We start from the raw sequence: 18,762 nt of genomic DNA, 5'->3' as shown, positions 1-18,762 counted from the left end.
CTGTGGTTTAGTATGTGAACAGCTTTTGGGGGCTATTATTCTGCCTATCAAACACCTCCTCCCTCACCAGGCCTCTGTGGTGACTGCCAGTGTCCCCACAATGGGGCCACAGAGCTGGATAGATGGGGCTTGAACCTGAAGGGAACAAAGTGCCCCTCCCGAGGCGGAGAACTGTGTCACCGTTAAGATCGGGTCATTCTTGTAATAATAACAATAGCAACACCATCAGCATTTACCTCACAGGTACTCTGTGTTAGACACTGGCTGATCATTTTACATGAATCATGCTTTTCTCACACCAACTCCATGATGTCAATTGTACTTTCACCAACCAGTGTACAGAGGAAGAAACGGAGGCCCTGAGAGACTTTTGTGTTCTCAACAGCCCTGAGCACAGTCCTCTGCAGGAATCTTCCTCCTCCTCCTCCTCCTCTTGCTCCTCTCCCTCCTCCTCCTCCTCCAGGTCTTCCTCCTCCTCCTCGTCCTCCTCTTCCTTCTCCTCCTCCTCCTCCTCCTCCTCGTTTTTCTTCCTCCTCCTCCACCTTCTCTTCCTCCTCCTCCTCCTCCTCCTCCTCCTCCTCCACCTCCTCTTCCTCCTCTTCTTCCTCCTCCTCCTCCTCCTCCTCCTCCTCCTCCACCTCCTTGTTACTACAACCAGTATCTTGATCTCACTGTGGCTTCTGTTCTCTGTCTTCGGCTCTTAGCTCTCAGCCAATCACATCCTACAATCCCTCCACTTTCCATTTTGGATGTCTGTGGTCCAGGGTGAGTCCAGGTCCAAATCTGAGCTTTCTTCTAAGTGACAGTGACCTTTCCCTTTCGTTCAGGGAAGCCCGACTGAAGCTTTACTCTCATGCTGAGGTCTTGGTGTCACCAGGCATAGCTCAGCCATGGACTGTCCATGTTGCAACGATATGTGTCTTTGCCAGCAGGGGGTGTCACATCTCCAAGATCTGGAAGGCCTCAGAGAAGACAGAGGAAGCACAGAGGCTTAACCATTCACACCTGAGGGGGCCACAGGCCTCTGGATGTGTGAGCTCCAGGCTGGGGTGTCTCCTGAAGCTTCCCTCTGTGTGTGTGTACAGCTGGGGTCAGCCTAGGGCCAGCTGTGCTCCTTCCTCCTGGAGGACCCTGGTCTTAGTCAACATTGTTCAGTCTTCTGAAGATGGCCTTCTTCTCCCTCCTGCTGTTCTTCTACCAGAAGCTCATTTCTGTGATGGAAGGGAAAGTGTCATAGTTTTAGTCTTTTTCTCATTGAAAGGTTGCATTATAGGCTTATTGTTTTGCACAAGATAGACTGGCTCTGTGGCCTGTACCCCCGGGCAGGTTGGGCTACAGCTCAGACTGTCCTGAGGGCATAGCAGATTTGGCCCAAGAGGAGGAGCAGGTCAGAGTTGTTGGGAAGGACTGACTTGTGCCACCTCAGGCACAGCCCCGGTCTGCCTTCTTGGAAGTGCTCAGGGCAGGCAGGCAGGTGGGGAAGCTCTGAAATCAGAAACATGGGCCAGGAGTCAGTTGAGGTCCTCTCTGTGGTGCTCTGTGATGGCCAGCTGCCTGTGCCACCAAATCCTTCCTGTTTATCCTCATCTCTGCCCACGGGGAGCCCTGAGAAGAGCTCAGTGAGCTCACTGCCCCAAAGGTTACTGTGACCCATCTGGAGCCATGAGTCATCATCACAACTGCCCCCGCTGAGCACTAGTGTAACTTATCCAAACAGTGGCTCACGCGTTCTGAAATGATTTTGATGATGTGTCATCATTTATTATAACCATAGTTTATTCAGTTATTCTCCTATTGGATGGTTAGGTTATATATGATTTACTTTTTTGCGATCCTAAACTAGCTGTGGTGAGCATTCTTGTACATACACGTAAACCTGGGAGAGATACAGGAATGTTCATATAGTGAAACTATTTCTAATAGCAACAATCTGCAAACAACCCAATTATACATCAACAGGAAATGCTTAAATGCATTGTGTTATATTGAAACCATGGAATAATACACAGCTATGGGATGGAATGAACTAAAACCACGCACAGACAAAAGTGAAAGAAGTCAGATACAAGAGTGGACACACTACAGGATTCCCTTTATATATAGCTCAAAAGCAAACAAGTATGGTTAGGTGTCCATACACCTGTGTTAAAACTGTTACAGAAAGCAAGGATTTTCACCTGCTTGATTGACAGAATTAAAAAAATATATATATTACAAAAAATTCTCATACAGTAAAATTGACTTTGGGGGTTCTGTGAGTTTTAACAAGTGTATAGATAGATTCACATAACCACCACCTCATTCAGGATTCACGACCATTCCATCGCCCTGCAGAACGCCCATGTGCTGCCTCTTCATGGTCACACCCTCACACACAAATAAATATGGCCAATTGATATTTTACAAGGTATGCCTATAGCTTTTCCAATACCACAGTGTTTTGCTTACTGTAGTTTTATAGTAATTCTTAAAATTCATGTTAGTCATGTTAGAATTTTGTTCTTCCTTTTCAAAATTATTTTGACAATTCTAGTTCCTTTGTTTTTCCACATACATTTTAGAATGAGTGTGTATGTACAAAAAAAAGTCCTGCTGGCATTTTGATTTGAATTGCATTAAATCTATAGATAAATTTGGGGACAATGGACATCTTAATTATATTGACTGTCAGCCCATGAACACATTATGTCTTTTCATTTATTTAGGTGTTCTTTTATTTCTTTCATCAGCTTCTTGTAGTTTTCAACATTCATAGATCCTGTACTTGTTTTATTAGATTTTTTTTGAGGATCTATTTTAAGACAGTATTGTACGTGTGTTTTCAAAAATTTTGGTTTGCATTGTTCATTGCTAGCATATACAAATATGCTTGATATTTGTGTATACTTGTATTCTGCAGTGTTGCTAACCTTACTTATTAGTTCTAGTATTTTAAAAAACAAATTCCATAGGATTTTCTATGCCGATAGACATGCCATCTGAGAACTGGGGTGGTTTTATTTCTTCCTTCCCAATCTGTAAGCCATTATGTCTTTTTCTTGCCTTACTGAACTAGCTAGGACTTCCAATATAATGTTAAATAACAAGGGTGAGAGTGGACATTCTTGCCTCATTCCCGATTTTAAGGAGAAAGCATTCAGTATCTAATGGTCTGCCCTGGTAGACACAATTGCACACATTAGCACAATTTGTTGCTGGATTAATGAACTGTGTGGCCACTGGGAAAGGACTCTTAGAACCTTGTGCTGATTTCCTCTGGATTTCACCCCAGGCACTTTTTCCATTGCTGATTTTACTTAGTATTGTTAAGTTGTAATTAATCTTAGCCATAAGTACAGCTGTATGCTGAGTTCTGTGAATCCTCTTTGCAAATCATTGAACCTGGGGTGGTCTGGGGGACCCTCAACACAAATGCATACATATTATAGATTATGTATTTATTCTTTTCTTTTTTGAATTTTTATGAGCTTATTTGAGCCAAACTGAAAACATTGTTGGGAAGCAAGATCTCAAATGTTACTAGATTATGTATTCTTAGTGATTTTTAAAATCAATTTGTAATATCTCTCATTATCACTGGTAATTTTCTTTGTTCTGTAATTACTTTGTCAGATATTAATAGAGTCACTCAAGCTTTCTTTTTATCAGCGCTTATCTGGTATATCTTTTACCATCCTTTTATTTTAACCTACCTATATCATTATATTTGAAGTGAGTTTATTGTACATAGCATACGAGGTCGGGCAATTGTTGCAACGATGTTGCTAACCTTTTTTGAGATCAGAGGGAATATTCATTATGAATTTGTACCAAGTGGACAAACAGTTAACAAAGTTTACTAGTTGGAAGTGCTGAAAAGGCTGCATGAAAAAGTTAGACGACCTGAACTTTTCACCAACAATTCATGGCTCTTGCATCACAAGATGCACCAGCTCACATAGCACTGTCTGTGAGGGAGTTTTTAGCCAGTAAACAAACTGTATTGGAACACCCTCCCTACTCACCTGATCTGGCCCCTGGTGACTTCTTTCTTTACCCGAAGATAAAGGAAATATTGAAAAGAAGACATTTTCATGACATTCAGGACATCAAGGGTAATACGACGACAGCTCTGATGGCCATTCCAGAAAAAGAGTTCCAAAATTGCTTTGAAGGGTGGACTAGGCACTGGCATCGGTGCATAACTTCCCAAGGGGAGCACTTCGAAGGTGACCATGGTGCTATTCAGCAATGAGGTATGTAGCACTGTTTCTAGGATGAGTTTGCAAACTTAATTGTCTGACCTTGTATAGTTGGGTCATGTTGCCTTTATTTAAAGAAAAAAATCCATTCGTACAATCTTTGACTTTTAATTGGTGTGTTAGACTATTTACATTTAAGGTAATTACTAGTATGTTTAGATTTATGTGTGCCATTTTATCATTTGTTTTCTATTTCTTCCGTCTGTTTTCTGTCTCTCTGCTTTCTTTCTTTCCTTTGGCTTATTTGAACATCTTTTACTATCCCCTTTAAGTTTATCTACTGTGTTTTTGACTGTATCTCTTTGCATACTTTTTAAAGTGATTCATCTATGAATTAAAATATACATAGTTAACTCTTTATAGACTACTTAGAATCAGTATATTTAGCATTTCACATGGAATGCAGAACCCTTACCACCATGTAGGTCCCTTTGGTCTCCTACTCTTTACCTTATAGTTATCTTATATATTACATCAACATACATTGAAACCCCATCAGACAATGTTTTAATTTTCACTTTCAATCCTCAAATATATTTTAATTAATTGAAAAGAAGAAGAATACTCTATTTGGCCAAATTTTACCCATTTCTGCCACTCTTCCTTCATTCCTGATATTCCAAGTTTCCTTCTGGTATCATTTTCCTTCTATCTGAAGAATTTCAATTGCAATTCCAGTAGGTCTGCTAACAACACATTTTCCCCCCACCCCCGTCATCTGGCAAATGTCTTTTTTTACACATTCATTCCTGAAGAATATTTTTTTGGACGTAGAATTCTGGGTTGACAGTTCTTTTATTTCAGCATTTAAAAAATGTTGAGACACTTTCTACTGGTCTCCATGATTTCTGATGAGAATTCTGCAGTCATTTGAATCACTGTTCCCCTATAAATAATGCATCCTTTTTTCTCTGACTGCTTTTAAGACTTTTTGTCTTTAGTTTTCAGGAGTTTGATTATGGTGTGCCTGGGCATGAATTTCTATGTCTCTATCCTGTTTGGTTTTGGCTGAGCTTCATGAATCTTTACCAAATTTGTGAAGTTTCCAGCAACTATTACTAAAATATGTATATATACATATATATATATACACATATATATATACATATATGACTTTTTATTTTTTTATAATTTTTTAAATTGGGGAATATCGGGGAACAGTGTGTTTCTCCAGGGCCCATCAACTGCAAGTTGTTGTCCTTCAACGTACTTGAGGAGGGTGCAGCTCACTGGCCCATGTGGGAATCGCACCGGCAACCCTGTTGTTCAGAGCTCGCTCTCTAACCAACAGGGCCATCTGGCCGCCCGTAAAAAATACTTTGGATCACCATACTCTCTCACTTCTCCTTCTGGGTTTCTGATAAAAATTATAGATGTTTAAGTATTTTCTCACAGGTCCTTGAGATTCTGTTCATTTTTCTTTCAATCTCTTTTTCCCTGAGTTGTTTGGATTGAATAATTTCTATTTATCAATCTTCAAGTTCACTATTTTCTCATCTCCATTCTGCTGCTGAACCCATCCAGTGAGATTTAAATTTTGTTATCATATTGTTCACTTCTAAATTTCCACTTGTTTTTCTCTTTAAACATTTTTTTTTGAGCCAAGACCTTCTATATTTAAATTTGTTTCAAAGTGTTCATGATTGCCTTAGAGACTTTGTCAGATAATCCCAACCTCTCAGTCTTCCCTGCATTGGTGTCCATTGATTGTCTTTCCCATGTTAGTTGAAATTTTCCTGTTTCTTCATATTCTGAGTAATTTTGATTTATATGCTGGCCATTTTGAAAATTAGGCTATAAGACACTTGGTTTTGTATAAATTCTATGGAGTATGTTGCCATTTCAGTTTTAGGAGGCATTCTACCTCTCTTCACAGGCAGCCACTATACATACCTCTTGCCATTGTGGCAGGGTCAGGACAGGCAGGATGGTGGGTCATGGAGGGGAAGGGGTCAGATGAAGATGGGAGACATGTAGGGGTCATTATTTGAGGTATCTGGGTCCTGGAGTTACCAAAACTGCAGAGAAACCAGCCCACGCAGCACGCGGGATGCAGTGTGTAAGGAAAGAAGTGTGCATGCCCAGTGGAACCCATTTGCTCATTGGCCACTGGTGTGTGTGTGTGTGTGTGTGTGTGTGTGTGTGTGCGCAAAGTTCCAGGAGCACAGCTGCACAGGTCGTGTCTTAGCATCCAGTTTCCTTCTGGTTGGCTGAGACTCAAATGGTAGGTGCTCCAATCAGTCATTGGAGGACTTTAATGTTAAGTGAGTGTGAGGGGAGAGCCAGAGGGCTTTGTGCGGGTCTGAGAGGTGCAGTCGGTGGCCTGAGAGGAGGAAGGCCTACAGGCCATTGTCTTTCTCCTTTCAGGTGTAGAGGTCACCATGGCCCTACTTGTCCTGGCGAGGCCAGAGAAAGGGAGGATGGTGGGCTGAGGAAGGGAGGGCTTCAGATGAAGATGGGGAGATACTTGTGTTCATTATTTGAGGTATGTGGGTCTTGGACGCACCAAGATCAGCCAGCAAAGGACAGCCTTGGGAGTCCTCGGTCAGGCCTGTAAAGGAGAGGGGAATCCCTCCCAAGCAGTGAGGGATGCAGCACGTATGCCCAATGACGCATACTTATGAATCAGCCATTGGAGTGGGGTGTGTGCAAGGTTCGGGGAGCCGAGCTGTGCGGGTCATGTTTTACTGTGTGGTTTCTTCTTTGTTGACTGAGACTCAACTGGTAGGTGCTCAGATCAGTTGTCTGAGGACTTTAGGTGTGAGTGAGGGGAGAGACAGCGGGCTTTGTGTGGGTAGGTGAGATCTGTGGCCCTCGAGGAGGAAAGTACTGGAGGTTGTTGCCTATTTTGCTTAAGGTGTAGCAGCTTCCAGGGCCCATGTGGTTGTGGTGGGGCATGAATAAGGGTGGACGATGGGTTATGGAAGGAAGCGGGTCAGATGAAGATAGAGAAAGACTTGTGTTCATTATTTATTTGGCCAACAGAGCACAGATTCTGGAGTCCTTGTTCAGGCTCGTTAGGGGGCAGACAAATCGCCCCACACTGCGCCCACAATGCAGTGTGTATGCGCAGTGCTGTGTGACTTCCCATCTGCCATTAACAAGGGGTGTGTGTAAGCTTCGGGGCGTGGAGCTGTGAGGGTTATGTCTTTTTTTTTGAGATTGAATTGGTTTTATTTATTGTTTCTTTTATCTTACCGTGATATTTAGATTTTTTTGTTTAACTCTTCATAAATCTTACTGAATTCTAAAGCAGCTGTCTAAAACAAAAGTATAACTGGAAAAAATTTGTAAGTTTAATACATACAGCAGGAGGACAGGCTTCCATGTCTGTGGCTCCATCTCTAATCATGACTATTTTCTTAAAGTGAAATTTTTCCTTTAAAAGTTTAATAACTTTTCCTTTCCCACCAGATTCAACTGTTGGCTACATCTCATCAAAACTTGCATATTCACCATTAAAGTAGAATTTCAGCCTATTAGCAAATACATTGGTTGATGGGCCATTGAGCTTTGAAGCGACATGCTCTACAATGCTCCTAAAGCCACCAGATATTAGGAAAACCTGAACATTTTGCTCTTGTAGGCGATTTACTAACTCCCTTATGCCAGGGGTCAGGTGTGGGAGGTGTTCTGCTATGAGCCTCTGCATCTGCTCTCTGGAAGGCCGGATCAGAGCTAAGCGCTCTGTGAGGGCAGCCTTGAATGGCACTGCCCCGCCCATGGCTCGGCGCGTCATTTCCGACACAGCATCCTCAACTCCACAGACTTTGGCCAGCTCAGCAATTCCTTCTTCTTTGATGACCGTGCTGTCAACATCAAAACATACTGCGTCAGCTGAATAGAAGAGTTTCCTCAACTCTGAGTGGGAGACCATCCTTAGAAGAATTTTCCTCTCGGCTCTGCTCCTTCCGGGGTTGCCGCCACCCACTGCAGGGCCGACCGCTGGCTCCCACGCTCAGGCGCATGGCTCTGGGGGAGGCGACCAGTGCAGACCCGCAGAACCTTTCTTCACCAAACAATCCTATGATATCTGCTGATAAGTGCAGTGGTACCCGGTCTGTTTTGCAGGTGTTTTATCTAACCTGAAGACTGCAGAGTGGAGCTGGGAAGAAGCCCTTAGCCCCACCCCAGGGAGGGTAGGGTTATGTCTTATAGCGAGGTTTCTTTCTCCTTTTCTGAGACTCAACTGGTAGGTGCTCATATAAGTCCTTGGAGGAGTTTAAGTGTGAGTGATTATGAGGGGAGAAACAGTGGACTTCGTGTGCCTTGGAGGGGGATGATCCGTGGTCTGAGAGGAGGAAGGTTCTGGAGGTCGTCGGCTTTCTTCTCTCAGGCATAGCGGCCACCATGGCCCTTGTCGTGATGGGGTCGGGAGACAGGAGGATGGTGGACTGTGGATGGGAGAGTGTCAGATGAGATGTGGGAAGACTTGTGTTATGATAGTTATTTGGTGTATGTGGGTCTGGAGGCCCCATGGTTGGCAGAGAGGGGACAGACTCAGGAACCTTCAGTCAGGCCAGTAAAGGGGTGGAGAAATCACTGCACTCAGTGCATGCAATGCAGTGTGCATGCCCAATGAGTTTGCCTTTCTATTGGTCATTGTCGTGGGGGATGTGTTCAAGGTTTCAGCAGCCGAGTTGTGCATGTCGCGTCTTACAGTCTGATTTTTCCTAGTTGGCTGAGACTCAACTGCTAGCGTCTCAGATCAGTACTCGAGGAGTTGAAGTGTCATTAACTGTGAAAGGAGAGTCAGTGACCTTCGTGCAGGTCGTGAAACATGATATTTGGCCGCTGAGGAGATTCTCGAGTCATTCTCTTTCTTCCTCAGGGGTACGGGCAACTATGGCCCTTGTCCTTGTGGTGGGGCCTGGTTGAGGGAGGACAGTGGGCAGAGGAGGGTAGGGAATGAGGTGAAGGAAGCGACTTCTATTGGTTATTTGAGGGATGTGCTGACTCGGGAGTCTTCTGTCAGGCTTTCAAGGGGATGGAGAAATCACACCCCACCTCATGAGCCATGCAGTGTGCATGACCAGTTCGGTGTGCCTTTCCATTGGCCACTGGTGTGAGGGTTGTGTGTGCGCTAGGTTCTGGAAGCCGAGATGTGCAAGTCGCATCTCACAGCTGGTTTCTTCCTCGATGGCGAAGACTCAACAGGTAGGTGCTCAGTTAAGTTCTCTGAGGAGGTTTAAGTATGAGTGATTATGCAGGGAGAGACAGCGGGCTTCGTGTGCCTCGGAGCAGCACCCTCTGTGGCCTGAGAGGAGGAACGTCCTGGAGGTCTTCGTCTTTCTCCTCTCGGGCATGGCAGCCACCATGGCCCTGGGTGGGGTCGGGAGAAGGGAGCATGGTGGGCTGCGGAGGGGGAGGGTGTCAGATGAAGACACGGGAGCTTGTTAGTTATTTGGTGTGTGTGGGGGTCTGGAGGCCCACAAATGGCAGAGAGAGGACAGGCTCGGGAATGTTCGGTCAGGTTCGGAAGGGGGTGGGGAATTCACCCCGCCCCTCGTGTGCCACACAGTGCGCATGCCCAGTTTGGTGTACCTGCCCATCGGCCATTGGTGTAGGTGTGTGCGTGCGCCATCTTACAGTTGGTTTCTTCCTCTTGGCTAAGCTTCAACTGGTAGGGGTTCAGATAAGTACTCCGAGGGGGTTTAAGTGTGAATGAGAGGGGAAAGGCAGCGGGCTTCGTGTGCCTCGGAGCAGCACCCTCTGTGGCCTGAGAGGAGGAAGGTCCTGGAGGTCTTCGTCTTTCTCCTCTCGGGCATGGCGGCCACCATGGCCCTGGGTGGGGTCGGGAGAAGGGAGCATGGTGGGCTGCGGAGGGGGAGGGCATCAGATGAAGACACGGGGAGGCTCGTTAGTTATTTGGTGTGTGTGGGTCTGGAGGCCCACAAATGGCAGAGAGAGGACAGGCTCGGGAGTGTTCGGTCAGGTTCGTAAGGGGGTGGGGACTTCACCCCGCCCCTCGTGTGCCACACAGTGCGCATGCCCAGTTTGGCGTAACTTCCCATCGGCTATTGGTGTAGGTGTGTGCGTGCGCCATCTTACAGTTGGTTTCTTTCTCTTGGCTAAGCGTCACCTGGTAGGGGCTCAGATAAGTACTCCGAGGGGGTTTAAGTGTGATTGAGAGGGGAGAGGCAGCGGGCTTCGTGTACCTCGGAGCAGCACCCTCTGTGGCCTGAGAGGAGGAAGGTCCTGGAGGTCTTCGTCTTTCTCCTCTCGGGCATGGCGGCCACCATGGCCCTGGGTGGGGTCTGGAGAAGGGAGCATGGTGGGCTGCGGAAGGGGAGGGTGTCAGATGAAGACACGGGAGCTTGTTAGTTATTTGGTGTGTGTGGGGGTCTGGAGGCCCACAAATGGCAGAGAGAGGACAGGCTCGGGAATGTTCGGTCAGGTTCGTAAGGGGGTGGGGAATTCACCCCGCCCCTCGTGTGCCACACAGTGCGCATGCCCAGTTTGGTGTACCTGCCCATCGGCCATTGGTGTAGGTGTGTGCGTGCGCCATCTTACAGTTGGTTTCTTCCTCTTGGCTAAGCGTCAACTGGTAGGGGTTCAGATAAATACTCCGAGGGGGTTTAAGTGTGTACTCCGAGGGGGTTTAAGTGTGATTGCGAGGGGAGAGGCAGCTGGCTTCGTGTGCCTCGGAGCAGCACCCTCTGTGGCCTGAGAGGAGGAAGGTCCTGGAGGTCTTCGTCTTTCTCCTCTCGGGCATGGCGGCCACCATGGCCCTGGGTGGGGTCTGGAGAAGGGAGCATGGTGGGCTGCGGAGGGGGAGGGTGTCAGATGAAGACACGGGAGCTTGTTAGTTATTTGGTGTGTGTGGGGGTCTGGAGGCCCACAAATGGCAGAGAGAGGACAGGCTCGGGAATGTTCGGTCAGGTTCGTAAGGGGGTGGGGAATTCACCCCGCCCCTCGTGTGCCACACAGTGCGCATGCCCAGTTTGGTGTACCTGCCCATCGGCCATTGGTGTAGGTGTGTGCGTGCGCCATCTTACAGTTGGTTTCTTCCTCTTGGCTAAGCGTCAACTGGTAGGGGTTCAGATAAATACTCCGAGGGGGTTTAAGTGTGTACTCCGAGGGGGTTTAAGTGTGATTGCGAGGGGAGAGGCAGCTGGCTTCGTGTGCCTCGGAGCAGCACCCTCTGTGGCCTGAGAGGAGGAAGGTCCTGGAGGTCTTCGTCTTTCTCCTCTCGGGCATGGCGGCCACCATGGCCCTGGGTGGGGTCTGGAGAAGGGAGCATGGTGGGCTGCGGAGGGGGAGGGTGTCAGATGAAGACACGGGAGCTTGTTAGTTATTTGGTGTGTGTGGGGGTCTGGAGGCCCACAAATGGCAGAGAGAGGACAGGCTCGGGAATGTTTGGTCAGGTTCGTAAGGGGGTGGGGAATTCACCCCGCCCCTCGTGTGCCACACAGTGCGCATGCCCAGTTTGGTGTACCTGCCCATCGGCCATTGGTGTAGGTGTGTGCGTGCGCCATCTTACAGTTGGTTTCTTTCTCTTGGCTAAGCGTCACCTGGTAGGGGCTCAGATAAGTACTCCGAGGGGGTTTAAGTGTGATTGAGAGGGGAGAGGCAGCGGGCTTCGTGTGCCTCGGAGCAGCACCCTCTGTGGCCTGAGAGGAGGAAGGTCCTGGAGGTCTTCGTCTTTCTCCTCTCGGGCATGGCGGCCACCATGGCCCTGGGTGGGGTCTGGAGAAGGGAGCATGGTGGGCTGCGGAGGGGGAGGGCGTCAGATGAAGACACGGGAGCTTGTTAGTTATTTGGTGTGTGTGGGGGTCTGGAGGCCCACAAATGGCAGAGAGAGGACAGGCTCGGGAATGTTCGGTCAGGTTAGGAAGGGGGTGGGGAATTCACCCGGCCCCTCGTGTGCCACACAGTGCGCATGCCCAGTTTGGTGTACCTGCCCATCGGCCATTGGTGTAGGTGTGTGCGTGCGCCATCTTACAGTTGGTTTCTTCCTCTTGGCTAAACGTCAACTGGTAGGGGTTCAGATAAATACTCCGAGGGGGTTTAAGTGTGTACTCCGAGGGGGTTTAAGTGTGAATTAGAGGGGAGAGGCAGCGGGCTTCGTGTGCCTCGGAGCAGCACCCTCTGTGGCCTGAGAGGAGGAAGGTCCTGGAGGTCTTCGTCTTTCTCCTCTCGGGCATGGTGGCCATCATGGCCCTGGGTGGGGTCTGGAGAAGGGAGCATGGTGGGCTGCGGAGGGGGAGGGCGTCAGATGAAGACACGGGAGCTTGTTAGTTATTTGGTGTGTGTGGGGGTCTGGAGGCCCACAAAAGGCAGAGAGAGGACAGGCTCGGGAATGTTCGGTCAGGTTCGTAAGGGGGTGGGGAATTCACCCCGCCCCTCGTGTGCCACACAGTGCGCATGCCCAGTTTGGTGTACCTGCCCATCGGCCATTGGTGTAGGTGTGTGCGTGCGCCATCTACAGTTGGTTTCTTCCTCTTGGCTAAGCGTCAACTGGTAGGGGTTCAGATAAATACTCCGAGGGGGTTTAAGTGTGTACTCCGAGGGGGTTTAAGTGTGAATTAGAGGGGAGAGGCAGCGGGCTTCGTGTGCCTCGGAGCAGCACCCTCTGTGGCCTGAGAGGAGGAAGGTCCTGGAGGTCTTCGTCTTTCTCCTCTCGGGCATGGCGGCCACCATGGCCCTGGGTGGGGTCTGGAGAAGGGAGCATGGTGGGCTGCGGAGGGGGAGGGTGTCAGATGAAGACACAGGAGCTTGTTAGTTATTTGGTGTGTGTGGGGGTCTGGAGGCCCACAAATGGCAGAGAGAGGACAGGCTCGGGAATGTTCGGTCAGGTTCGTAAGGGGGTGGGGAATTCACCCCGCCCCTCGTGTGCCACACAGTGCGCATGCCCAGTTTGGTGTACCTGCCCATCGGCCATTGGTGTAGGTGTGTGCGTGCGCCATCTACAGTTGGTTTCTTCCTCTTGGCTAAGCGTCAACTGGTAGGGGTTCAGATAAATACTCCGAGGGGGTTTAAGTGTGTACTCCGAGGGGGTTTAAGTGTGAATTAGAGGGGAGAGGCAGCGGGCTTCGTGTGCCTCGGAGCAGCACCCTCTGTGGCCTGAGAGGAGGAAGGTCCTGGAGGTCTTCGTCTTTCTCCTCTCGGGCATGGCGGCCACCATGGCCCTGGGTGGGGTCTGGAGAAGGGAGCATGGTGGGCTGCGGAGGGGGAGGGTGTCAGATGAAGACACGGGAGCTTGTTAGTTATTTGGTGTGTGTGGGTCTGGAGGCCCCAAAATGGCAGAGAGAGGACAGGCTCGGGAATGTTCGGTCAGGTTCGTAAGGGGGTGGGAACTTCACCCGCCCCTCGTGTGCCACACAGTGCGCATGCCCAGTTTGGTGTACCTTCCCATCGGCCATTGGTGTAGGTGTGTGCGTGCGGCCATCTTACAGTTGGTTTCTTTCTCTTGGCTAAGCATCAACTGGTAGGGGCTCAGATATTACAGTTGGTTTCTTTCTCTTGGCTAAGCATCAACTGGTAGGGGCTCAGATAATACTCCGAGGGGGTTTAAGTGTGAATTAGAGGGGAGAGGCAGCGGGCTTCGTGTGCCTCGGAGCAGCACCCTCTGGCCTGAGAGGAGGAAGGTCCTGGAGGTCTTCGTCTTTCTCCTCTCGGGCATGGCGGCCACCATGGCCTTTGTGAAGGGGTCGGGAGAAGGGAGCATGGTGGGCTGCGGAGGGGCAGGGCATCAGATGAAGACACAGGGAGGCTCGTTAGTTATTTGGTGTGTGTGGGTCTGGAGGCCCCAAAATTGGCAGAGAGAGGACAGGCTCGGGAATGTTCGGTCAGGTTCGTAAGGGGGTGGGGACTTCACCCCGCCCCTCGTGTGCCACACAGTGCACATGCCCAGTTTGGCGTAACTTCCCATCGGCCATTGGTTTAGGTGTGTGCGTGCGCCATCTTACAGTTGGTTTCTTTCTCTTGGCTAAGCGTTAACTGGTAGGGGCTCAGATAATACTCCGAGGGGGTTTAAGTGTGATTGCGAGGGGAGAGGCAGCTGGCTTCGTGTGCCTCGGAGCAGCACCCTCTGTGGCCTGAGAGGAGGAAGAGGAAGGTCCTGGAGGTCTTAGTCTTTTCCTCTCGGGCATGGCGGCCACCATGGCCCTGGGTGGGGTCTGGAGAAGGGAGCATGGTGGGCTGCGGAGGGGGAGGGCATCAGATGAAGACACGGGGAGGCTCGTTAGTTATTTGGTGTGTGTGGGTCTGGAGGCCCACAAATGGGAGAGAGAAGACAGGCTCGGGAGTGTTCGGTCAGGTTCGTAAGGGGGTGGGGAATTCACCCCGCCCCTCGTGTGCCACACAGTGCGCATGCCCAGTTTGACCTGCCTTTCCATCTGCCATTTGGCGTTGGTGGTGTGTGCAATGTTAGGGAGCTGAGCTGTGCGGTGTTCTTCTGTGTTGTTTACTCCTAGTTGGCTAAGACTTAAGTTGTAGGTGCTCAGATCAGTCCCCGGTGGTGTTTATCTGTGATTGAGTGTGAAGGGTGAGGCAGTGGTCTTTTTACATGTATGGAGGCGGCGTCTTTGTTCTCTGAGGAAGGTTCCCGATGTCGTCTTCTTTCTCTCAGATACATTGTCTGCTTCGGGCTTGTTATGGCGGGGTGGGTAGAAGGGACGACAGTGATTTGAAGATGGGAGGAGGCCACATGAAGATAGGGAGAGACGTTTGTTTTTTGAGGAATTGGTTGGGTGGAGGTACCAGTATCAGTGACAGTCTTGGGCTTCCTGGAATGGGCATGTAAGGGGTTAGAGAAAGGTTACCTGGCAGGAAGCAGTACACAGTGAATTTCCCAGTGCTTCATGTTTGCCATTGACCAAGCCTCATTGGGTTGGGGGATGTGCAGGTTTGGGTCTCCTAGCTGTGCGGTTGCATTTTTCAGTCAGGTTTTGTCTTTGTCAACTTGAGATTCAAGTGGTAGGTGCTCATATAAGCCCTTCAAGGCATTTAAGTGTGATTGTGAAGGGAGAGACAGTGGGCTTCGTGTGAGTCGGAGTGGCGCAATGTGTGGCCTTAGAGGAAGAAGGTCCTGGAAGTCCTCCTCTTTCTCCTCTCAGGTGTAGCGGTCATCATGTCCATTGTTGTTGTGGGGCCAGAACAAAGGAGGATGGTGGGTGCTAGAAGGGAGGGCATCAGATGAAATTCAGGAGAGACTTTGGGGTGTTGTTTTAGGTATATGGATCCTCAAGACACCAGAACCACTCAGAGGTCATGTGGGGAGTCCTTTGTGGGGCCCTCTACAGGACCGGGAGGGCCATAAAGGAAGTATTTAGATACCCATATGGTGTGGGTTTGTAGCAGTGTCCCCAAGGTTTGTAGTGTACCGGGGGAGTGGCAACAGAGAAGAGTGCCACATCGGGCCTATGTTGCAGCCATGCAGGTCTACCATTTTAGTGCAAAAATAGCCATGGACAATATGTAAACAAGAGTGTTGCCATGTGCCACAAGTAGTAGTTGCTCAAATGTTCGTTCTCTGGTAGTATTTTCTTGAATGTTTCTATGATTGTGAATCAAGTTGTGAAACCAGACATCAGAAATGCATTCTTTTACCATGTACCTTAAGGTGATTCTCTGTCAGTTTGGCCACAACATAAACAATTACCCTTTCAAGCTGCCATATTTAGTGATTGGAAAGTATGCACATTTTACCTTGAAACTTATTTTGAAAATATTTTCAATATTAAGAAATGTACACATTACCATTTGTCCATGGAAGTGTTCAAATACAGACTTCCTTAAATGCGTTTTCTAATCACAATATTCTGTTTTCAGTGGTGAAATATGAGTCAGCGACCAAGGTCAACAATCAAATCTAGAAAAAGATGGGGTGATCAAAAATCTTCTGGGCAGGTTTTGTCTGCTATTGTAAGTGCTTTAACATTTGATGTTTCTTAGTAGAAATTAATTTTTGTAAAAATGTTTTTCAGCTAGTTTAGATACACTGATAAAGGTGTTCCATGTTGATAAGGAACATTAATCCAGGTGGATTACATTCTGGTGTTGCCTGGATGGCATGTTATTATGTTCCGGGGACATACACCTGATGACTTCCTTCTTATGCTTATTAACAACAGATTGCACAGCTCCATCCCAACTTAGATTAAAATAGCTTCCAAAGTTCTTGTGGGCAATTCTTTCCTTGAAATAGACTCTGAGGGAAGAGTAATTTTATTAAGAATAAGTATATTGAATTGCGTTGTGGAAATGTTTTTAGATTTAGTTATAGTCAAATATGTCTATGTATTCTGTATATTTATATTATTGAATTGAATTAATAACAAAACTTTATTTGCACACACACACACGCACTCTTAGGCCCAGCAGCTCAGGGATGAGCAATGTGGAGAGAAGACACCAACTAAGAGTCAGGATGTTACTCCTGATCAAGAGAGAGAAGTTGAAGGAGCAGCTGTGGTTCAAGGTGAAGGAAAAGGGAAGATGAATGCCTGTTGGGTGGGTGTGTGGGTACCTCATGCATTATGCTATACAAATAACAGGAGGAAAGAAAACAATAGAAAATGACCTCAAACATTGCCTGAAAATTGGCTGAAAAAATTAAGAGTATAATTTGCAGTTTTAGGCAATCCCCCACTATGATAAATTTTGCACATTTTATAATTTATGAGAAAATTGAGGATCAAGGATTGTGTTTATCAAAGAGTACTTGATTATTAAATACAAAATTTGTATTTCATTCCAAAGTTGGTGTTTTCCTACCTCTTCTGTTGTAAAAGAAAAAAAAAGTGATTTTGCTTAAAATACTTCAAACTTAATTTTCTGTAGTGTAATGTAGCCCAGTACTGTCCCAGGAATAGACAGTTCAGTGAAGTAGGATAGAGACTCCAGAAATGAGTCAATGAAGGCTACTGTTCCTATGTATATATTTTTTAATATGGTAAGTTTGATAAAAGCTAGATAATTCAGGATATTGGCATGTAGGTAGTTGATTTAGTATGATTTTTTAAAGTAATTTTTAAAATTTTCAATTATAGTTGACATACAATATTAGTTTCAAATGTACAAATAGTGATTAGATGTTTATATATATAACTTGTGAAGCTATCTCCCTGATAAATCTAGTACTCATCTGACACCACACATAGTTATTACAATATAATTGACTATATTTCTTGTCTGTACTTTACTCTCCATAAGTATTTCATAACTACCAATTTGTATTTCTTAATCCCTTCCCCCTTTTTACCCACCCCCTACAACCTCCCTCCCAGCTGGCAACCCTCAAAATGTTCTTTGTATCTATGAGTTTGTTTGTTTTTTGTTTGTTCGTTTATTTTATTCTTTAGGTTCCACATAGACGTGAAATCACATTGCATCTGTCTTTCTCTGTCTGACATGCCCCACTCAGCACAATACCCTCTAGGTCCATCCATGTTGTTGCAGAGGGCAAGATTTCGTACTTTTATATGGCTGAGTACTATTCCATTGTATATATGTACCAATTCTTTATGCATTCATCCATTGATGGACACCCAGGTTGCCTCCGTATCTTGGCTATTGTAAATAATACTACAATGAACATGTGGTTACACTTGTCCCTTCGAAGTAGTGTTTTGGGGTTTTTCAGATAAATATACCCAGAAGTGGATTACTGGATCCTTCTTTGTTTCTTCTTATAGCCTTTGTTTTAAAGTCTATTTTGTCTGGTATAAGTATTGCTACCCCAGTTTTTGTTTTTGTTTTTTTTTTGCATTTGCATTATCATGTAATATATTTTTCTATCCCTTTACTTTCAGTCTGGGTGTGTCTTTCTATCTGAAGTGAGTCTCATGCAGGCAGCGTACGTAAGGGTCTTGTTTTCTTATTTATTCAGCCACCGTATCTTTTGATTGGAGCATTTAATCCATTTATATTGAAAGCAATTGTTGATATGTGGTTATTCATACCATTTTCATATTTTTGATCTTATTTTTTATTTTTAAAGAAGACTAACATTTTTTGTAATACAGGTTTGATATTGATGAACTCCTTTAGCTTTTTCTTGTTTGGGAAGCTCTTTATTTGTCCTTTGATTCTAAATGATAGCTTTGCTGGTTAGAGAAATCTTGGTTTTGTAGGTCCTTGATTTTTCATCACTTTGAATATTTTATGCCAGTCATTCTGGCCTGCAAAGTTTCTCTTGAGAAATGAGCTGACAGTCTTATGGGAACTCCCTTATAGCTGCCCCTCCAGCCCTTGCCCTGAAGCCAGACAATTTGGTTGCTCCCTATATGTTCCTGACAACTTTCAAGCTGCTGCCCCAGTGCTGGAGCTCAAAATGAGAGAGTCTATCAGAGAGTAAGTCTGTGTGTGGGCCCTTTAAGGGAATGCCTGGAATTCCAGCTGCCCTCCCTCTCATTCAACCATAATCTCTGCTGGGTTTCACAGCCAGAGATTACGGGGACTACTCTTCCCGGCATTGGGCTGGGACCCCTTGCTCTTCTGGGAGGACCTCTGTAGCTGAAATATCCCCTGCAATTTTTAACTGCCACACGTGGGTGTGGGACCAGCTTGTTCTGAG

At 46.9% G+C, this 18,762-nt stretch overlaps 1 pseudogene; it reads right to left on the bottom strand.

Moving 5' to 3' along the window:
- Nucleotides 1-1,422: 1,422 nt before the first annotated feature.
- Nucleotides 1,423-8,147, bottom strand: LOC117016561 (phosphoserine phosphatase-like; annotated as a pseudogene).
- Nucleotides 8,148-18,762: the final 10,615 nt, after the last annotated feature.

Source organism: Rhinolophus ferrumequinum, chromosome X (genome assembly GCF_004115265.2).
Source record: "Rhinolophus ferrumequinum isolate MPI-CBG mRhiFer1 chromosome X, mRhiFer1_v1.p, whole genome shotgun sequence".
Classification (NCBI taxonomy): Eukaryota; Metazoa; Chordata; class Mammalia; order Chiroptera; family Rhinolophidae; genus Rhinolophus; species Rhinolophus ferrumequinum.
This window is presented reverse-complemented; position numbering and strand designations above follow the sequence as displayed.